Source organism: Convolutriloba macropyga, chromosome 13 (assembly GCF_964194025.1).
Source record: "Convolutriloba macropyga chromosome 13, txConMacr16.3, whole genome shotgun sequence".
Lineage (NCBI taxonomy): Eukaryota > Metazoa > Xenacoelomorpha > Acoela > Convolutidae > Convolutriloba > Convolutriloba macropyga.
In genome coordinates this window covers 41,317,073-41,338,955 of record NC_134480.1, presented here as the reverse complement: position 1 = coordinate 41,338,955, position 21,883 = coordinate 41,317,073, and the positions used below count along the sequence as shown (strand labels likewise).

Here is a 21,883-nt window from a genome sequence, read left to right as displayed (position 1 = left end):
ACTACACTTCCACATTCCAAATATAGCAGCCCCGTGTTTGCACAGCGGAAATCATCCGGACGTTTGAGAATATTGATTGATCTAAGGCGTATCAATCATCTGCTAAGGAATGACTTTATAAATAGTAACTTTCCAATCTCAAACATGAGTGATGCCTCAAATCATTTTGCCGGAAAGAAATTTCTAAACAAACTTGATTGTTCGCAAGCGTACGATTGTGTACAAATGGCTGATGATCTTTCGATCCAGTTGTTGGCATTTAATTTTGCATCACGCACCTATGCTTATAAATGCCTAGCGCAAGGATTGAGTAAGTCCATGACAGGATTTAGTTCCTTTATAAGGCACTATTTAGACCAATGCTTAGCTGCTAATATTTGCACACAGTATATGGACTATATTGGAAGTGGCGTAGAAACCTTTGAAGAGTTAATTCCAAATCTGCGCCAGATTTTTGAATGTGTTAGAAAATCAGGACTTAAACTCTCACCAGGCAAATGTGAATTTGGTGTCCAAAAAATAACGTTTTTGGGAAAAGTCATTACTCCAGCAGGCATTCAGCCAGAGCGCGAAAGAATAAAAAAATTCATGAACAAACTGACGATGCCAAGAACCGTTAAACAAGTGAAGCGACTGGTTGGATTTTTACAGTTTTGGAGAGACTTTATTCCCAACTTGAGCGAAAAACTCTTACCTTTTTATAAGCTTTTGAGAAAAAATGTTGAACATTATATCACAGAAGAACAAGAAGAAGCATTAGAATTTTTGAAGGAGGCCCTGCAAAAAGCAATTGAATTAACTCTTAGATGAGCAAAACCAGGACTTCAGTATGTTTTACTTTGTGACGCTAGTTACTACGGCGCAGGCTTTGTTCTGATGATAGAAGATTAGTTCAGAAAAACAAAGAAAGGAAAACTTATGCACCAGTAGCATTCGGCAAAAAGCTTTTCAACGAGGCCCAACTGAAGTATCCAATTTGTTACAAAGAATTTCTCGGACTATACTTCGCTCTAGAACACTTTTCACACTTTATTTTGGGTACAGAAAAATTTGTGATTGTCTTAACCGATAATAAGAGTCTAACATCATTTTTTCAGTCAAAAGCAATACCACCTTTGCTGTGGAATTTCTTAGTTTGTCTACTTTCATTTAATCTCGTAATTGCACACATTCCAGGCAAAGCAAACTATGCTGCAGATTTTTTGTCACGTGTTCAGACGGATCCTGATCAAGTAATTGAACTGAAATTATCAGACCGCATCTCAGTTCAAGAAATTGAGGTCTAAACTGTAGCAAAAACGCCTAATGTTGCATTAAGTTCATTGGAAAATTTTGACAGTCTATTCAGTTCCAAAGTTCAGAACCAAATAAACGAGAGTATAATAGATCAACTTAAACAAACAGGTGTAACGGAAAACATTTTAGCTCAAATAAGAGAACAAACAAATAAATCAAGTGATGATGACATCTCAGGCTATGTCAGGTTAGTGATGACTCCCCCCCGACCATATGTATTTTATATCGGTTACATGACAATCTAACCAATTCCATTTTACCCAATGCCATTTTACCCAATGCCATTTTACCCAATACCAACTTACCCATTGCTCTTTGATCTTTTCGTTCAATTATCCGATTACAAATTAGCAGTCGCTATTAGAAGGGTGATTTAAAACAATTAGAGACAATATAATCCCATGTTCGGTTGTGATAGTTTCATATCAAGTCCCACGGGCCATTTAATTATATAGTCCGCTAATTCCATGTTGGGTTGTGATAGTTTCATATCAAGTCCCACGGGCCATTTATTTTCTAGTCGGCTAAATAGGCGTTCTGGTTAATTTAGCAATGAGGTAAATTGGGTATGTTGGCATTGGGTAAATTGGCATTGGGTAAAATGGCAGGTTGGGTAAAATGGCATTGGGTATAATGGCATTGGGTAAAATGGAATTGGGTAAATTGTCCTGACACCGTATTTTACATCCCCATTTGCACACATCCCCATTTACATCCCCATGAATTCGTTTTCAAAAATTGCAGACTAGCAAACCGGATCGACAATGAAATAAATTTTATGGAACTGCGAGGACTGAAAAACCGAATACTAAACTTGATGTGGAAGTTTGTTAATAAATCGTTCAACACAAAATATCTGCACGTGGCAACTGTGTTGCGATTGTCACCGATGCAGAAATTTACGGACAATTCTCTAAAAGCAAGACTCAAGGGTCAGAACGACCCCTCGAGAAGCAGTCGTAAATTCCCAACAACAACTTATTGTGATGTCCCTTAGAATTTCGTTCATTATAAACCTTTTTGAACATGTTTTATTTATATAGAACTTTCTTAATCTAAACAAACAAGCCTCACCTCAATTGTTTGCTAATATTACTCTAACTTTTGGAACTAATAATTGTACCACACGGAGCTATTGTTATTTACAAATCAGTAACAGATTATTAATTGAGTAAATCGTTTTTGAACTTACTAGTTTGAAAATAATTTGTCAGCCCATCATCCGTTGAATCGACCGCTCCAAGCTAAAATCTAAAGAGAACAATTACAGTGCATGCACATACAAAATCAATCGAGTTAAAATATTGTTAAAATATCATGCAATAACATTCAATAAACGTGCGAAAAAACCTTTTGAAATCACCGCACACCACATGGTGACAGAAAGGACGACAACAACAGCTCCTGTATCAACTTCTGGACAGCAGCTCCTGAATAAGAAGATCACGGCAGCATCTGGAATTCTAATCAGCGCCTAGAGGAACTAACCTACTACCTAACCAACAAGCAAGAAAACGAAAGGCACAGCGTTCACAGTTGTTTCGAGAAGCAGTTCTCCAAGGGTTCGTTAAAAGCACATTGTTTCTGCTGTAAATTTTAAATGTCTTAAATTTGATGAAACGCTCAATTACTTTAGATTGCTATCATTTATTTGAAATCATTTAAAAATGTAGTCATTTATGACTGGGGCGAGATAACTGATAGATTGATTTGAGACCTTAAATTATCCTATAACATCATTATCTCATAAAATCATCAAATTGATCTAGAAAAGAACAGAAAATCGAGTGCAGCTTCGAGAAAAGTCTTTGAGTCTTAAGTTCCAAAAAAACACATTATTCAGTTTGAGATAAAGTAACCTAGAGACGAAGAGTTCAGAGCTTGAAATCAAAGTAGAATTTAGATATGGCGCATCCTATTATAACACTTAAACCATTCGGAGGCAGTGAAATGGAAAATTTTAAAGAATTTGAGAGATTACTAATAGGAGCCATAGCTGTGACAGGAATTCCGATTGCTCAGCAAGCAAACTTTCTAGCTGTCCACATTAATAATGATGCGCTTAGATTTTTTGATACCTCATTAGATGATGCAACTAGAGCAGACTTTGAACTTAGTCTTACAGCGCTGAGAAACCATTTTTGTAATCCTAATCTACACGAACTTCAAAAAATAAAACTCGAAAGCGTCAGATTTGATCCAAAAAAAGATTCGCCAGAAAATTTCCTAGTAGTATTAAGGGGAATGGCAATCCAAGCATATCCAGACCCAGTAGCAGCTCCAGTACCTCCAGCAGACCCAGCACTGCCGGCTGCAGATGAAGCCGCAAGGATAGCTGCTGCAAATGCAGCGAATGCTCAAAATTTACTATTTGCTCAGACTGAAAGAGCAAATTACATTAAGCGTTACTTCACAAAAAGTATGCCAGGATGGTTGAGAGAGAAATTGCTTGAACAACCTGAAAACAGTACAGTCGACGACTTGTGTCTGGTAGCGCGTAAACAGTTAACAATACAGAACCTTTGCAAAACAGATGACTACGCTGAAGGTGCGTTCAGTGAAATGAGTCAAACAGTAACTGAAAATTTGGTAGATGCTCTTACAAAGTTAACGCAGACACAACTCACAATGGAGAATAAAATTAACGAGCTGTCCAAACAATTTGTTGAACGAACGCAACAGAACAGCCAGCAGTCAACTTCAACCCAAAATAATAACTATCGAGGAAATAGTAGAGGTCGAGGTTGGCGTGGGAGAGGTAACTTCCGCGGTAATAACAGTTATCGAGGTAGAAACAATTACCGAGGCTATAGCAGAGGTCGTGAGAACCCAAATTTTGCATACCAAAATTTCCCACAGAATACGCAAAGCGTTCCAGCAGCAGTTGTCCAGCAACCTCAAACACAAGACCAAGTAACAGTCCAAGTGTCATCACCTGTACCTCAAGATCATATTGAGACTACTCAGTATGCAAACGTCTTCTGTTATAACTGCGGTTACCCAAATCATTTGGCTAACCAAAGCGCATTAGGTAATAGAGGAAGAGGTAGAGGTGGAAGTTTTCCATTTCAGAGAGCCCCAAAAAACTAAATAAGCCACAAGTTCCACAAAAGTCCAATCTGCATGAAGCTCAATATAAAAATCAAAAATCACTGCATGTAAATAACTTTGAAACAGATAGCGATCAGACTTCTGAACAATCAGAAGAATCTGAAGCTAGCACAGATTCAGAAAATGAAATCTGTGCAGCAATACCCTTAGAAGGTGACTTTTCGTCCTATGTTCGTCTAAATTTTGATAAAAAAGTAAAAAGAAAAGCATTAGTTGATACAGGTGCTTTTGCTAACGCAATTCCACAGATACTCTTGGATGAGTTACAAAAATTGAACGCCAAAATTGAGTTTAGAGAGCCAATGTTTAGAAATGTTAAATTAGCATGAGGAAAACCAGTACCAGTTACACAATCTATCAGAATAAAATATTATATCGCAAATCATGAGTTCACAGGCGATTTTATGGTTCTGCCAACCATGAATTCAGTCATAATTGGCAATACATTCTTCAAGAAAAATTCTATTTGGATTTGCCCGTCTAACAATTTCCTTAAACTACCAGACATGACTGTTCAGTTAAATGAAATTCACGAAAAAATCAAAAACCAATGATGATGAAAAAACTGAAGAAAATTCCACTATATGTAATTCCTCCATATTCACATCAAATATTAGAATGTTCACTCTGTGAAAACTCCGAAAGTTTTAAGGAATGTAGTGGAGTAGTACTTCCTAACCAAGAGTTTGAGAATTCAGCAGAAGTAGCCATGACTTCATCCTTGAGCACGATTGATGAAAAGGGTAAAGTTTTGGTTTCAGCAGTGAATATAACAGATCATTACATTCATGTCAAAGCAAATACTCATGTAGCTTTTTGTGAAATTTTGAGCGAGGCCCAAGCGAGTCGCCTTATCAACATCGATCCGCAATTAATCGCCTTAGCAAAAATGCGAGACCCAAACGATCTCGAAAATGGCATTAATCAGCTTGTAAAAATGGAATGTAAAAAGGATGGTCAAAAACCATTACCTGAATATGAAAAGTTTTGGTTTCCGACCCCGGAAACTTGTCAATATCCTGAGTCATTGCCACCACTTCAACGTGACATCTACGAGCAGATCAAACAATTCAAAAATCTTGAGAAAATTGACCCAAAAATTGATAAATGTCATCGCAAACATTCCTACAAAAGTTCAAATGGGACAATTCAATATTGACAGATAGTCAAAGGTCAGAAGTTGAGGAACTCTTGGTGGAATTTTCCGACATATTTGCCAAACATAGATTTGATGTGGGTTATAATACCGAATTAAAGATTAAACTAACACCTGAACGCGATCTTCCTGTTTATGTTCAAAGTCCAATAACACCAATACATTTGCGAGATGAGTTCATTGTTGAATTAGCCTTAATGCACTATTACAATTTGATCACTACACTTCCACATTCCAAATATAGCAGCCCCGTGTTTGCACAGCGCAAATCATCCGGACGTTTGAGAATATTGATTGATCTAAGGCGTATCAATCATCTGCTAAGGAATGACTTTATAAATTGTAACTTTCCAATCTCAAACATGAGTGATGCCTCAAATCATTTTTCCGGAAAGAAATTTCTAAAAACTTGATTGTTCGCAAGCGTACCATTGTGTACAAATGGCTAATGATCTTTCGATCCAGTTGTTGGCATTTAATTTTGCATCACGCACCTATGCTTATAAATGCCTAGCGCAAGGATTGAGTAAGTCCGTGACAGGATTTAGTTCCTTTATAACGCACTATTTAGACCAATGCTTAGCTGCTAATATTTGCACACAGTATATGGACGATATTGAAAGTGGCGTAGAAACCTTTGAAGAGTTAATTCCAAATCTGCGACAGATTTTTGAATATGTTAGAAAATCAGGACTTAAACTCTCACCAGGCAAATGTGAATTTGGTGTCCAAAAAATAACGTTTTTGGGAAAAGTCATTACTCCAGCAGGCATTCAGCCAGAGCGCGAAAGAATAAAAAAATTCTTGAACAAACTGACGATGCCAAGAACCGTTAAACAAGTGAAGCGACTTGTTGGATTTTTACAGTTTTGGAGAGACTTTATTCCCAACTTGAGCGAAAAACTCTTACCTTTTTATAAGCTTTTGAGAAAAAATGTTGAACATTATATCACAGAAGAACAAGAAAAAGCATTAGAAATTTTGAAGGAGGACCTGCAAAAAGCAATTGACTTAACTCTTAGATGAGCAAAACCAGGACTTCAGTATGTTTTACTTTGTGACGCTAGTTACTACGGCGCAGGCTTTGTTCTGATGATAGAAGATTATGTCAAAGATCAGAAAAACAAAGAAAGGAAAACTTATGCACCTGTAGCATTCGGCACAAAGTTTTTCAACGAGGCCCAACTGAAGTAACCAATTTATTACAAAGAATTTCTCGGACTATACTTCGCTCTAGAACACTTTTCACACTTTATTTGGGGTACAGAAAAACCTGTGATTTTCTTAACCGATAATAAGAGTCTAACATCATTTTTTCAGTCAAAAGCAATACCACCTTCGCTGTGGAATTTCTTAGTTTGTCTACTTTCATTTAATCTCGTAATTGCACACATTCCAGGCAAAGCAAACTATGCTGCAGATTTTTTGTCACGTGTTCAGACGGATCCTGATCAAGTAATTGAACTGAAATTATCAGACCGCATCTCAGTTCAAGAAATTGAGGTCTAGACTGTAGCAAAAACGCCTAATGTTGCATTAAGTTCATTGGAAAATTTTGACAGTCTATTCAGTTCCAAAGTTCAGAACCAAATAAACGAGAGTATAATAGATCAACTTAAACAAACAGGTGTAACGGAAAACATTTTGGCTCAAATAAGAGAACAAACAAATAAATCAAGTGATGATGACATCTCAGGCTATGTCAGGTTAATCTACAACACAAGTGAAACAAGTGCTATACTCATGCACGATTACAGAGATTACCTGAGCGATCTTTCAGAAAAACTTGAGCCACTAAATTTAGCAGCTGAACAAGCTAAAGATGAGGTCATTAAACGCGTACTCAAGTGGAAACGCGAAAACAAAATTGAAGACCTAACCTATGCATCATCTGAATTAAAAAAATATAGTAAACAATTTTACCGGCTAGTTGTTGTAGATGAAACATTTAGACAATTTTTTGATCATACTGGAAAAGTCGATCGTTTACAGTACTGCTTACCAATGCATTTGTGGAAGGAAGATCTGTATCGCTTATATAATTCAAGAGTAGCAGGCCATGTTGGCATTGTGAGAACAGTAAAAGAATTTAGGCAGAGATTCTACTTTCCAGGCTTCACAGAATACCTAATTCAGATGATTAAAAACTGTCTTACAAGTATTCAACAAAAAGCGATAGCAAACAAGGCCCTGAGAGCATTTTTACAGCCAGTTTCCTCTTTGCAATCATTTCCAGGCGAAATGATGCAAATAGATATTGTAGGATCATTCCAATCATCTACATTTAAGTATGTTCTCGCAGGAATTGATGTGTTTTCTAAGTACTTATTTGCAGTTCCCTTGACATGCTTCAATGCACAAAAGCTTGCACAATTGCTGACATCAAAATCTTTTCAGCATTCATACATTCCACATACACTCGTCACTGACTTAGGAAACAACTTGGTTGCCGAACTTATGCATGAACTCGCTAAGCTGTTAGAGATTAGGATCAGGCATGCAACACTAAAACACGCACAAAGTGTAGGAGTAGTAGAGAGAGCACATAGCGCTTTGAAAAGAATTTTAAAACTGAACACGAACGAACAGTGGTCCAATTGGCACTTATATGTGCCTCTCGCTACTTACATTCACAACACGCCATACTATTCGTCAATTGGATGTTCTCCAAAGGCAATATTTCATGGAAGAGAGCCACTAAAACCACTTGACGTAAGGTTCAACAACAAGTCTATTAGAAAACTTGACGCGACGTCTGACTTTGTGATAGAGATGAAAGATGCAATGCAACAAAAGTTTGCTGAAACAAATTCAAAGCTAATTCATGCTTACCATCAGTATCGAAACTATTACGACACAAAAGCTGAAGCAAAACCGTTAGAATTACATTCATTTTGTCTCCTTCTCAACCCAAAATTGATGAATCAAAGTGATTTTGGAAGTAAGTCTATGCACGTTTGGTTACCACTTTACAGAGTAGAGAGAGTTTTAACAAATTCAAAATACATTATTCGAAAAGTAGGAACCAATTTCACTCAGTGCATACACAGAATTAGACTGAGGTCGTACGAACTTGCACGAACCTCCAGAGGATTTGCCAAACGTTGACCCAGAACGATTTGTTCCAGATCCTGTTTTAGGAAAGTATAGGCAAGAACCTGAATTATTTGATGAAGAGATCCCAAAACTCCTGGAGCATACGTTTATGACGGATGTACCAGAACAGCAAGAGCAAGAAGAACAGCGAAATTTATCAGTTACGTCATTCAGCTACGATATACCTCCTGCTCCAGCTGTACCAGTAGCACCACCAGCAATAGTGCCACTTCAGGAACCGGTACCTCTTGTACTCAATCCAGAACCTCCAGACCCAGTTCAGGAACAATTTTTTCCCGAGCCAATCGACCTATATGACCAAACAGAAAACCCAGACGTTGATGTTCACGGTTTTGGAAACAACAATGAAGAAATGATAGTCTTCAACGATGCAGAAGCAGACAATCAGGTGCCTAATCCACCAATTAATCAAGAGGATGATTACCCATTCGCTGATTTCCCTGAACTATTTCAAGAGCCAATGACTCCAAGGAGAGGGACTAGAGAAAACCCTAGAGTAAATCAACCAATGCCCGAAATTCAAAGAAATCAACAAAGAGGTAGTGATTCGGAAACTCCAGAAACTCCGTTACCCCCTTCTAGACTACAAAAACGTGTAAGATTTCCTCCAGAGGCCGATACGCAACCACAATCAGTAGTTAGACCGAAAAGAAAGGGCTATACTTCGATTGAAGTACCAATGGTTGATGGCAGATTCGTGCTTCCTCACGCAAATTTTACTCGACAAGAAAAACACGACGCAATCACAACATCAAGTAGAGATTCAACTCGCCGATTAGCATATCAGCAAGGACCATCAAGAGCAGCAAAACATGATATTAAGCGAAGTGAAGAAAAAGAAAGCAAGTGAGTCGCCAACTACGAGCACTTCAGTCCAAGAAAGAGAGACTAGATTTACAAAATCACCAAAGGAACCATCTCCTTTGTTACAATTAGTACCAGGCTCAAAGCGCAGAGCAAGACTAAACAAACAAAAGGCAGAAAAAAACAAATCAGGTGACATGAAATCAATGTTTGAACCTAATTTCAATTTGCTCTATACTACAAGTGACATTGAAAAGTCAAAAAATTCAATAGTACAAGCAGTTTCAATGGATTCACCTCTTGCAAATCTTGAAAAATTGAACATCGTAGTACCACCGAGCACTGTACTAGCAGAAACCTTGACCGAAGGGTCGCTTATTTCAGTTCACGACAAAAAAAGAGCACAGATTTGTTTACAACTTGGTTTCAAAATAATCTAAGCTCGACAGACCGTCATATTCATGTCTCAAGACTTGCTTAACAGAGCTCAAAAAAAGAAGTTTTAGACCAAAATATTGAGTCACTAGCTTTCCCCCAACTAGAATGTTCATCAGAGGGATTAGAATGGCCGCAAGTCTGTAAGCTTATTGTTGAGACATTCCAAAACTCTGAAATAAACATCTATTTACATGTCCAAAAACATTGAATAACACAACTAAACTCTAGTTACCTGCGAGGAGTTGGTTGAACCATCCTACTGTCTTTCTCTAACGGTGTATTATTCATTATAACGTCAGTGTCCCTAGTTTGACAACGAAAACAAAAACAAGAGTACTTTATGTGCAATTCAAGTTTGCAAGCAAGAAAAAACCTTTGAAAAAATAATAACAGAAAAGGTTTTTCAGTCCTCCCTGATGCATTTTACTCTTGTTTCTTCTGACAAACTAATAAAGAGCCTAAATTATGTTTCTACTCAAACTTAGAAGAGAAAATATTTAATTTTTTGCAAATTTCTCAAAAATCACGATGTGAAAAAATGATTTTTAGACCCTAAAAGGGGGGGGGGGGGGGGGTCGGCACGCTCACAGTAACAATACCAATCTGTTTAGATCACTCTCGTTCAGTGGTTCTGACCTTTTTTCGAAGTGCTGGCGTACGGCGGAAACCCGTTTTCTGCAAAAATTTAGGCAAAAATCTTTCACAAGTTCTTTCTAACACTCTTTTGTGGCCTTGCAGACTCATCATTGATAGGCAAAAACGTTTATAGCAACGAAATTCCAGTTCTAATTTCTCAGTTCCAGAGTTCAGAACCAAATAAACGAGAGTATAATAGATCAACTTAAACAGGTGTAACGGAAAACATTTTAGCTCGAATAAGAGAACAAACAAATAAATCAAGTGATGATGACATCTCAGGCAATGTCAGGTTAATCTACAACACAAGTGAAACAAATGCTATACTCATGCACGATTACAGAGATTACCTGAGCGATCTTTCAGAAATTGTTGAGCCACTAAATTTAGCAGCTGAACAAGCTAAAGATGAGGTCATTAAACGCGTACTCAAGTGGAAACGCGAAAACAAAATTGAAGACCTAACCAATGCATCATCTCAATTAAAAAAATATAGTAAACAATTTTACCGGCTAGTTGTTGTAGATGAAACATTGTTTAGACAATTTTTTGATCATACTGGAAAAGTCGATCGTTTACAGTACTGCTTACCAATGCATTTGTGGAAGGAAGATCTGTATCGCTTATATAATTCAAGAGTAGCAGGCCATATTGGCATTGTGAGAATAGTAAAAGAATTTAGGCAGAGATTCTACTTTCCAGGCTTCACAGAATACCTAATTCAGATGATTAAAAACTGTCTTACAAGTATTCAACAAAAAGCGATAGCAAACAAGGCCCTGAGAGCATTTTTACAGCCAGTTTCCGGTTTGCAATCATTTCCAGGCGATATGATGCAAATAGATATTGTAGGACCATTCCAATCATCTACATTTAAGTATGTTCTCGCAGGAATTGATGTGTTTTCTAAGTACTTATTTGCAGTTCCCTTGACATGCCTCAATGCACAAAAGCTTGCACAATTGCTGACATCAAAATCTTTTGAGCATTCATACATTCCACATACACTCGTCACTGACTTAGGAAACAACTTGGTTGCCGAACTTATGCATGAACTCGCTAAGCTGCTAGAGATTAGGATCAGGCATGCAACACTAAAACACGCACAAAGTGTAGTAGTAGTAGAGAGAGCACATAGCGCTTTGAAAAGAATTTTAAAACTGAACACGAACGAACAGTGGTCCAATTGGCACTTATATGTGCCTCTCGCTACTTACATTCACAACACGCCATACTACTCGTCAATTGGATGTTCTCCAAAGGCAATATTTCATGGAAGAGAGCCACTAAAACCACTTGACGTAAGGTTCAACAACAAGTCTATTAGAAAACTTGACCCGACGTCTGACTTTGTGATAGAGATGCAATGCAACAGAAGTTTGCTGAAACAAAGTCAAAGCTAATTCATGCTTACCATCAGTATCGAAACTATTACGACACAAAATTTGAAGCAAAACCGTTAGAATTACATTCATTTTGTCTCCTTCTCAACCCAAAATTGATGAATCAAAGTGATTTTGGAAGTAAGTCTATGCACGTTTGGTTACCACTTTACAGAGTAGAGAGAGTTTTAACAAATTCAAACTACCTTATTCGAAAAGTAGGAACCAATTTCACTCAGTGCATACACAGAATTAGACTGAGGTCGTACGAACCGCACGAACCTCCAGAGGATTTGCCAAACGTTGACCCAGAACGATTTGTTCCAGATCCTGTTTTAGGAAAGTATAGGCAAGAACCTGAATTATTTGATGAAGAGATCCCAAAACTCCTGGAGCATACGTTTATGACGGATGTACCAGAACAGCAAGAGCAAGAAGAACAGCAAATATCAGTTACGTCGTTCAGCTACGATATACCTCCTGCTCCAGCTGTACCAGTAGCACCACCAGCAATAGTGCCACTTCAGGAACCGGTACCTCTTGTACTCAATCCAGAACCTCCAGACCCAGTTCAGGAACAATTTTTTCCCGAGCCAATCGACCTATATGACCAACCAGAAAACCCAGACGTTGATGTTCACGGTTTTGGAAACAACAATGAAGAAATGATAGTCTTCAACGATGCAGAAGCAGACAATCAGGTGCCTAATCCACCAGTTAATCAAGAGGATGATAACCCATTCGCTGATTTCCCTGAACTATTTCAAGAGCCAATGACTCAAAGGAGAGGGACTAGAGAGAACCCTAGAGTAAATCAACCAATGCCCGAAATTCAAAGAAATCAACAAAGAGGTAGTGATTCGGAAACTCCAGAAACTCCGTTACCCCCTTCTAGACTACAAAACGTGTAAGATTTCCTCCAGAGGCCGATACGCAACCACAATCAGTAGTTAGACCGAAAAGAAAGGGCTATACTTCGATTGAATTACCAATGGTTGATGGCAGATTCGTGCTTCCTCACGCAACTTTTACTCGACAAGAAAAACACGACGCAATCACAACATCAAGTAGAGATTCAACTCGCCGATTAGCATATCAGCAAGGACCATCAAGAGCAGCAAAACATGATATTAAGCGAAGTGAAAAAAAAGAAAGCAAGTGAGTCGCCAACTACGAGCACTTCAGTCCAAGAAAGAGAGACTAGATTTACAAAATCACCAAAGGAACCATCTCCTTTGTTACAATTAGTACCAGGCTCAAAGCGCAGAGCAAGACTAAACAAAGAAAAGGCAGAAAAAAACAAATCAGGTGACATGAAATCAATGTTTGAACCTAATTTCAATTTGCTCTATACTACAAGTGACATTGAAAAGTCAAAATTCAATAGTACAAGCAGTTTCAATGGATTCACCTCTTGCAAATCTTGAAAAATTGAACATCGTAGTACCACCGAGCACTGTTCTAGCAGAAACCTTGACCGAATGGTCGCTTATTTCAGTTCACGACAAAAAAGAGCAGAGATTTGTTTACAACTTGGTTTCAAAAAAATCTAAGCTCGACAGACCGTCATATTCATGTCTCAAGACTTGCTTAACAGAGCTCAAAAAAAACAAGTTTTAGACCAAAATATTGAGTCACTAGCTTTCCCCCAACTAGAATGTTCATCAGAGGGATTAGAATGGCCGCAAGTCTGTAAGCTTATTGTTGAGACATTCAAAAACTCTAAAATAAACATCTATTTACATGTCCAAAAACATTGAATAGCACAACTAAACTCTAGTTACCTGCGAGGAGTTAGTTGAACCATCCTACTGTCTTTCCCTACCGGTGTATTATTCATTATAACGTCAGTGTCCCTAGTTTGACAACGAAAACAAAAACAAGAGTACTTTATGTGCAATTCAAGTTTGCAAGCAAGAAAAAACCTTTGAAAAAATAATAACAGAAAAGGTTTTTCAGTCCTCCCTGATGCATTTTACTCTTGTTGCTTCTGACAAACTAATAAAGAACCTAAATTATGTTTCTAAATAGTTAATTTTTTGCAAATTTTTCAAAAATCACGATTTTTGACCAAATTTTTCTATGTGAAAAAATGATTTTTAGACCCTTAAAGGGGGGGGGGGGGGGTCGGCACGCTCACAGTTACAATACCAATCTGTTTAGATCACTCTCGTTCAGTGGTTTTGACCTTTTTTTTCGAAGTGCTGGCGTACGGCGGAAACCCGTTTTCTGCAAAAATTTAGGCAAAAATCTTTCACAAGTTCTTTCTAACACTCTTTTGTGGCCTTGCAGATTCATCATTGATAGACAAAAACGTTTATAGCAACAATACATTATCAATTTTATTCACAATGCATTGATAAAGACGAAAAAATGAGATTCAATCCTGAGATCGTGACCTGAATATGCAGTTTGTGAGATATTTCATGAGTTTTAAGTGAGTTCTAGTCCTTACTGAGTCTTAGTTTCTTTTCGCAACGAGGACCATTGTAACGAGGTCCCCGTTAACGAAAGAAGCGTCGAATTCCGCTTCATTGATGACAAAAAAATCGTTGTACCTAAGAGACGTTGTACCTAAAAAATTTTTGTATCTAAGAGACGGTATTTCAGTAAGGAGATTACAATGATACCCCGAATTTCCATTCACAGTCTGGTGTTCCATGTAAAGAAGCAGGGCTGAACCTCGGTTCTGCGAAGTTTCAGAGCAGTAATACCGAACCCAGCAACACTGACTCATTTTCATAACGGAAATAAACGCAAATGTCAATTTGCAGCAGATATGCTAGTCCCAGATACTAAAAGAACAGAGGCATTGCGTGAATAAGAGCATTGAAAATCACAAAAGTAGTATAGATTTTTCAACTCAGTGATCTCCGACAGCGTCAGAAGAATTTCTGTTCTTGACAATTTCGAAGATAGACGGCACATAGCTCAGTTGCTCTTTACAAAGCGAAAAGAAAGCTGGTTCCAACATTTTGTTGCCGCAAGCAACACGCAGACGCTGACAGGTGGAATTTTTTCCTTTTCCGACTAGAAAACAACCGTCAGAAATAAGATCGGAATTCAGGACAGATAATCTAAATATCGAATGAAATTCCAACTGATCAATTAACCTGATTTTTTGCCTGTAAGCAGGTAATAAACACTAGAGAACAAGCGTTGTCCGTATTGTTGAGAAACTGATTTGGGAGTGCCAGGAGTCCCGAGTAAGCATAAATCAGTTACACTTTCGCTCAAGGGTTCTTTCGGACAACTGATTTTAAGCATTTCGCAAAGATGTTTCTGCACGACGAACTTAAGGCTCTGAACAAAAAATCGATCGTTCACATGCTTCGTTGCAAAACAATGAGGACAGGAGCGAAGAAACCTGTCAAAAAAAATTGTAAATATTTTAGCTTCATTAGAGCCGCAAATTTTCAACGATCGGGTATAAAACTACTTACTCCTCTACAACACGATTAATTCCACCCAAGAGTTTCGGCATTCCAAAACCCGCTTTTGTTAACGCAGTTACAAGAGCACTAGCTTTCCGAATGTTTGCCGCTTTTGCTATAGTGCGCTTTAGACATGAACTCATCTACATCTTCGAGTGATGGAACTATTCCTTTTGAGCAATGAGTTAGAGACTCATTCTTCAGAGCAAACTTTTGAAAGCGTTTCTGTAGAGCTCTCTTTCCTCACAATCTTTAAATTCTGAATACCGAGGAAAATCGTCGTTTTTAATAAAATACACGATAGCTGAGAATAGAACTCTTTCCATTTTAAGCTGGAAAACAGACCGCAAATTCATTAAAGAAAACATAATAAATTAAGGAACACAGACACCTTATTCCTATTTGACGCAGCAGGCAACACGCCCGCTGAATTCCGCATTTATCCTTATTGGACGCAGCGCAGCAGGCAACACGCCCGCTGAATTCCGCATTTTTCCTTATTTGACGCAAAAGATACCACGTCCGCCACAACATTTCTTGGTTAGAATCTAGTTAAGGCACAGAATTAATTAACTAGATTCGTGTAAGAAGGATTAATTTAACACATCAACTTTCAATTAACAATTTTTCCCATTTAAATAAAGTCAAATCCAAATTACTTTCGCAATTACAACAAGTTAAAGTAAACCGCTGAACAGTAAGAGAGCACTAGCCCAGCTAAAACCTTAAGTACAAAAATTTGGTCAATTAATCAATGTCTAAACTGTTAAGTCAACTACAAGTCAATTAGAACAGTGCTTCAAACATCTACTAATTCGAAATCTTCAGGTACTGGTACATCTATTTCGCTTTCCAAATACTGCCTGAATTTATAAAGGGTGTACCAAAAGCGGCACACTGTCCACTGGCAGCAACAAATTGCCGTCATGGCAAGAAAAACAATTGCAACCCAGTTAACTCCATTGTTATCTGGTGTTGGGCAAACAGAGGGAGATGTTGAACTCCAAATCTGAATTCCGTCAAGCTGAACGTAGCTGCCATTTGCACAGCAAAAGATAGTGTGCTCCCGCCATTTAACAGTACAGGTCATGACAGCAGATACAAGGGTGATAGCAAGAACAAATTTGAACATTTTTCAACTGAAATCAATTTTAAAGTCAATTCTCATTTCACAAAACGGTTCACCTCATTCAGTTAAACAACTATGAACTCAATCACTCTACTCACAAAAAGACAGGAAGTTAAATTTTATCTGAAATAGGAAAGATTGAAGTTAATTGTGCAAACTACAAAGTTAAGTGTTTAGATGAGGCTTGTTGTCTTATTCATCGTACTCACAACCATCCACCTATCATACTCGGAAGACTACCATCAGGAATTTGATGATGTTCTTCGCAAGGGAATCATGTTCAATGAAGAATCTAGAATTCTACTTGCCGAAAAGTTTATCCCAGTCCAGTTTCTAGTTCCTTTTCCGAAGTACAACTTTAGTATGAAAACAGAGCTCACTGAATTACTGAAGAACCTTAACAACAAGTGGAAACTTCCATCAACATTATGCCCTCTGGAATTCTCGACAAGTTTTAAGACCAACACCTCCAGTTACAATGTTGATTGGATCCTGAACAAGATACAGAAGGAAGTGTTAAAATCAAAATCAGACATTGACATGCTAAGAAAGGAAACTGCTACGTTTCTACAAAACGATAAAGAAGTAATGCAGTCAAGACAAAGAAGAGGTGCACATGTGGGAGCTCTAGCTATGGCAGGGATTGGACTGTTTGGATCAGGTTTAATGATGGGAGGATCAGCAGGTTGTGGGTTAACAGGAATATTCGGATCATGTCAAGACCAAGCAAAAACAAATGCTGCAAATATTGAGCATTTAAGCACAATTACAACCACTATTGTTGACTATGTAGCCAAAATGCAAACAACTAATGGCGAAAAATTTTTTGTTGTCAGTAATAAACTCGCAGAAATTGAAGAAGCCCAGCAGCAAATGACAGCAACGCAAAATAACAACTGGAAAATCATTGAAGAACAATTTCAAGCAATTAACACCAATTTCCACGTGCTTCGAGATTGTACCCAAATGCTTTTTTCCACCCAGCAACTTAATTTCAATTTTGACACCACCGCTTCATTACTCTCGCTTCTATATTCTGATGTGAAAAGCTACAGGTCCGCAGTTTACACCTATAGAACGAACATCCTAAACGCTATTCCGACATTGTTGCAGCAACATCTTCCAATGTCCCTTGTACCAAAGTCGTCACTCTTAGCTATTTTGAAATCTGTAGCAAGCGAGTTGGTAACATCTGGTAGCAGACTTTCGTTGGCTATTCCTCCAAATTCGGACTTGATCTCATATTATGATGCTAAACTTCTGAGAGATGTTCTAACGGTACGAGAAGGGTTAATTTTAACCCTCGCTATACCTCTAGCTTCTCGTCAACTGTTTTTTCGACGTATAGTGCAAAAGTAGTCCCAATGCCCCAGACGGAACCCCGCATGGCTGTAAGATGGGTTGTTAAAAACCCATATCTAGCAATTTCGGAGGACCAGATGGAATCAAGGACTCTATCCCAGCATCAATTCGACAGTTGTCTTGGCTCATCTAGGTATAGAATTTGTCAAGAGCCGCTCGCGTCTCAATCGAATCATCCTTCATGCCTTGCAACTTTGTTCTTAAGCTCGTCTCTGAAGGCTGCAGAGACTTGTGATACGGAAGTGTTCTATCTTACAACTCAAGTTCTAGCAGAAAACCTTGGGTATGGTATCTGGCTGATATCAGCTTCAGATGCATACGAGATGAGAGAGTATAGTCTAGAATCAAAGCACAAGTCCTGGAATCGTTTAATTGCAGGATGTAAGATCTGCATAATAACGGTGGAATGTGACTTGCAAGTTTTCATCGGCGACAATATAAAGATACGATCGGACTTGGAAGCGTGCGACAAAGTTCCTGCAAAAATTATTGATTTTCAGTTACCGGACCCACTAGAGCACTTGATGGAGGCAGTACCTGATGTGGAAGACCTTCCTTATTTCGAGTCTCGAGTAGTAGCCGGAGTCGATCTCCTCAGAAAAGTGAGAGCTGAGCTAATAAGAGGTCCCAAAGTGAAAACAAGTCAAGATCTGATTCAAATTGCGAAACCATTTACTGTTGATATGACCTTACTAAAACCAACTCTGAAAAGTCGACTGAATGAATATGTTCCGATCAAGTTATCATTATCACTGACAATCATTGCCTTCTTTCTGAATTTGTTGTTACACATCTTGTTCATATGGGCATATCACAAGTTCACTTTTATTCGTAAACATTTGCCAAAATTTCTGAGAAAGAATGAATACAGTCCCATACAAGTCAAACCAATAATAGTGATAGTGACGCTAATGACAATGTCTTTGATGCCATTTCGCAAAATTTCTGTGCTACCCACCAATTTTATCAATTTGATGGAGAGAAATTGACTCTCTTAGAACCTGAAAAAACTAAGGACAACCTGAGGAAAACACCTTCTCATAGTAAACAATCAGTCACATCACTCAAGTCTGCTAGATCTTTGAATCAATCAAAATCAATAGTTGACATCCAACTGGACACTAAAGCCTGATTGATGAAATAAATTTGTAAAAATAATGATGTTCTACTTCTTGTGCTGAACTCAACTTGTTGATCCAGACGATGTACAATGACGTCATAACATACTGACGAGACAACTTAAACCCAACTTATCCTACGATTCGCCAACGAGTACTTCCAAATTCATTAATATTTATTTGCTCTACGTGTGTCTGCATCACCAAGAGTTTTGATGACTCGGACTTTTTCAACTCATCACTGGACTGGAACTATTGTGGCCAAACAGATAAAACTCAAATTTTAAAAGACATCAATTAATGATGCACTTGAAAGGACGGGAGTGTGATGTCCCTTAAAATTTCGTTCATTATAAACCTTTTTGAACATGTTATATTTATATAGAACTTTCTTAATGTAAACAAACAAGCCTCACCTCAATTGTTTGCTAATATTACTCTAATTTTTGGAACTAATAATTGTACCACACGGAGCTATTGTTATTCTACAAATCAGTAACAGATTATTAATTGAGTAAATCGTTTTTGAACTTACTAGTTTGAAAATAAGTTGTCAGCCCATCATCCGTTGAATCGACCGCTCCAAGCTAAAATCTAGAGAACAATTACAGTGCATGCACATACAAAATCAATCGAGTTAAAATATTGTTAAAATATCATGCAATAACATTCAATAAACGTGCGAAAAAACCTTTTGAAATCACCGCACACCACACTTATTAAGACTAACGTAAATTTGCCCAAAGTTTCAACTATCATGTCGTCCGGCCTTGGTAGTTTTTTCTTAAAATCTGTTGTATTACAACTCACTCCTATGTAGCCTATGTTTTGCTTTTCCGAGAACTGAGCTGTTTAATTACTCGCTAACGGTGTTTGTAGCAATTAAATTTGTCTTCGTGCTTTTTGCTTGATCGAAGTTTAGTCTGACTATTTGATTTTTAAGCCCCATAAGCGAGAAAGGTAGGTAAAGCCCGGAGGGCATTAAGTCACCGATAATCTGTTAGAGCTTTACTGCATAATATGGGGGGGGGGGGCAATTTTTGTTGGTTTGTCCCACAAATATTTTTATTACACCCACAGCAACCGTTGAGTTTTCTGCGACGACTCTGTTAGAATTAAACCTCGCCATGAGTGAGGTTTTTGCATTATTTCTTAGGAATCCAAGTGTTTTGTGCGTGATGTCGTTCTTCCACCTCTACAAATTTATTTGGGGCTTAGGGACTTCATATCCGCCTGCTTTTCTTTTTTTGAGCCAATGTGACCGATCGATGTATCTTGTAGAGAGTTACTAAAGTGTAAAACTGAATATTTTGTTGGAGATATCTGCATTTTTTTCATTTCTCGAGGAAAAATAAAAGTTTCAAGCTCTTGATTCAAAAAATTTTTTGTTTCTCTACGCTGTTCATTGGGAATAGGATTTTTGTGAATAAATATGAGCTCTCAATTCCTTCTAGTTTCCGAGTTATTGCAATTTTTCAATATTTTTGAATTTCCCGCTAAAATTGCTTCTTAAAAACTTAGAAAAATTGGTGGAGGCCTATTTTATGCCTCCAGTAGGCTTAACGAGGTTTAATTAGGCTGCTTTTAAATCTTGACGGCTGGAGCAAAATTTTTTTCTTTTAAGTTATCTTTTTTAATTCCAGTTCTTCATTTTTCTATGTTTTGTTATCATAGCAACTTCTTTGTTAAAATAGTCCTACGGCCTGTCAACTTTGATCGTGTTTGTACGAGTTAATGTTTGCGTTTATTTTTTGTACTTGTTGTTACTTATTTGGTACTTGATCAAAGAAATAAATTCTTCTCTAAAAAAGGCTCAAATAGCTGATAAACGGATTTAAAATGTAGAAGTAAAAAGATAGCAGAAAATTTGTTTACTTAAAATTCTTATATACGATTCAGCTAAATTGAATTTCTTCAGTTTGGTAATTGTGATCAACAGGAGAGATAGGGTCTTCAACTTATTAAATTCTTTTTCAGAAGACAAGGTAAAAATAAGCCTCCATCACATTTTTCGATTTATCTAAATTTTTTCAATTAATTAAAAAAAATTCTGCAATTAATTTAATTGTATTGCTCACATGTTGCTCTTTAAAATGAAATTTTGCCTTATTTGTTTTGCTGTGATAACAAATTCGTTGTGAATGTTTGATTATGAAGGCGAAATTGGGCTGAATTCGGAATAGCTGATAAGGTGCATTTTTTCGACTATAATAGCTTTGAGGATGAACTCTGTTTTATTACTAGTGTTTCAACTTTCAGCTTGTCTAAATACAATTCTAACCATCCCAACCTTCTTAACCTTGTCAATGCTAACCATTACAATTTAAAAATTGTAAGGGGTCTTTTTGCGCTGTCACTTTGAAAAAAACTTCATCATTTCTATAGGTGTTTTTGTAAAGGTAGGCTGTGGTATTGCGTTTTCATGTATGGAAAAAAATCTGAAGAAAGGCAGGAAGATAGGTCAATATAACTCTGCATTTATGAGCTATATTTCCGATTTCTTGTGAGAAAACGGTATACTTTATTAAGAATTTTTAAACGGACTTTCAAAGAGAAATAATAGATGAACATACAACTTTTCTGTACTTCATTTTCTTTCAAATTAAGGTTGAAATGTTTAGACGTTGTAAGTGTGTCTGTTGTTCTATAAATCAGATTAAAGGTTATTCATCAAATAATGAAAAATAGTGATTATACGGCTAAAATTCTAATTTGTGTCCGCTCCGAAATAATATAATTTAAATAATAATTGCTCTCAACAAAAGATGGTAACGTTCATAGGTTGTGGTCTTTTTGGTGACATTTTTTTTTCTGGATCAATTTTTCATCTGATGCTTCCGACTCGGTCCTAAAAACAGGGGTTAAAAGATCAGGACCATGGGGCTTGACTTTGTTGGGTA

General features: G+C 37.4%; 3 protein-coding genes across 6 annotated transcripts in view; 2 read left to right on the top strand and 1 right to left on the bottom strand.

The window, feature by feature from the left end:
- The window catches only part of LOC142352235 (nucleoporin p54-like), a 608,913-nt gene that overhangs the window by 188,215 nt on the left and 398,815 nt on the right, over positions 1 to 21,883 (bottom strand). The gene's annotated exons all lie outside the window — the stretch shown is intronic.
- The window catches only part of LOC142352233 (sec1 family domain-containing protein 1-like), a 354,741-nt gene that overhangs the window by 259,739 nt on the left and 73,119 nt on the right, over positions 1 to 21,883 (top strand). Inside the window, exon 1 of one of the 2 annotated variants that reach the window (XM_075404693.1) lies at positions 20,945 to 20,950. The exons of the other annotated variant lie outside the window; for it this stretch is intronic. The gene's annotated coding sequence lies outside the window, so the exon portion shown is untranslated. Of the gene's footprint in view, positions 1 to 20,944; positions 20,951 to 21,883 lie in introns of those variants that run through there. 2 annotated transcript variants of the gene reach the window in all.
- The window catches only part of LOC142352237 (sec1 family domain-containing protein 1-like), a 53,110-nt gene that overhangs the window by 12,697 nt on the left and 18,530 nt on the right, over positions 1 to 21,883 (top strand). The gene's annotated exons all lie outside the window — the stretch shown is intronic.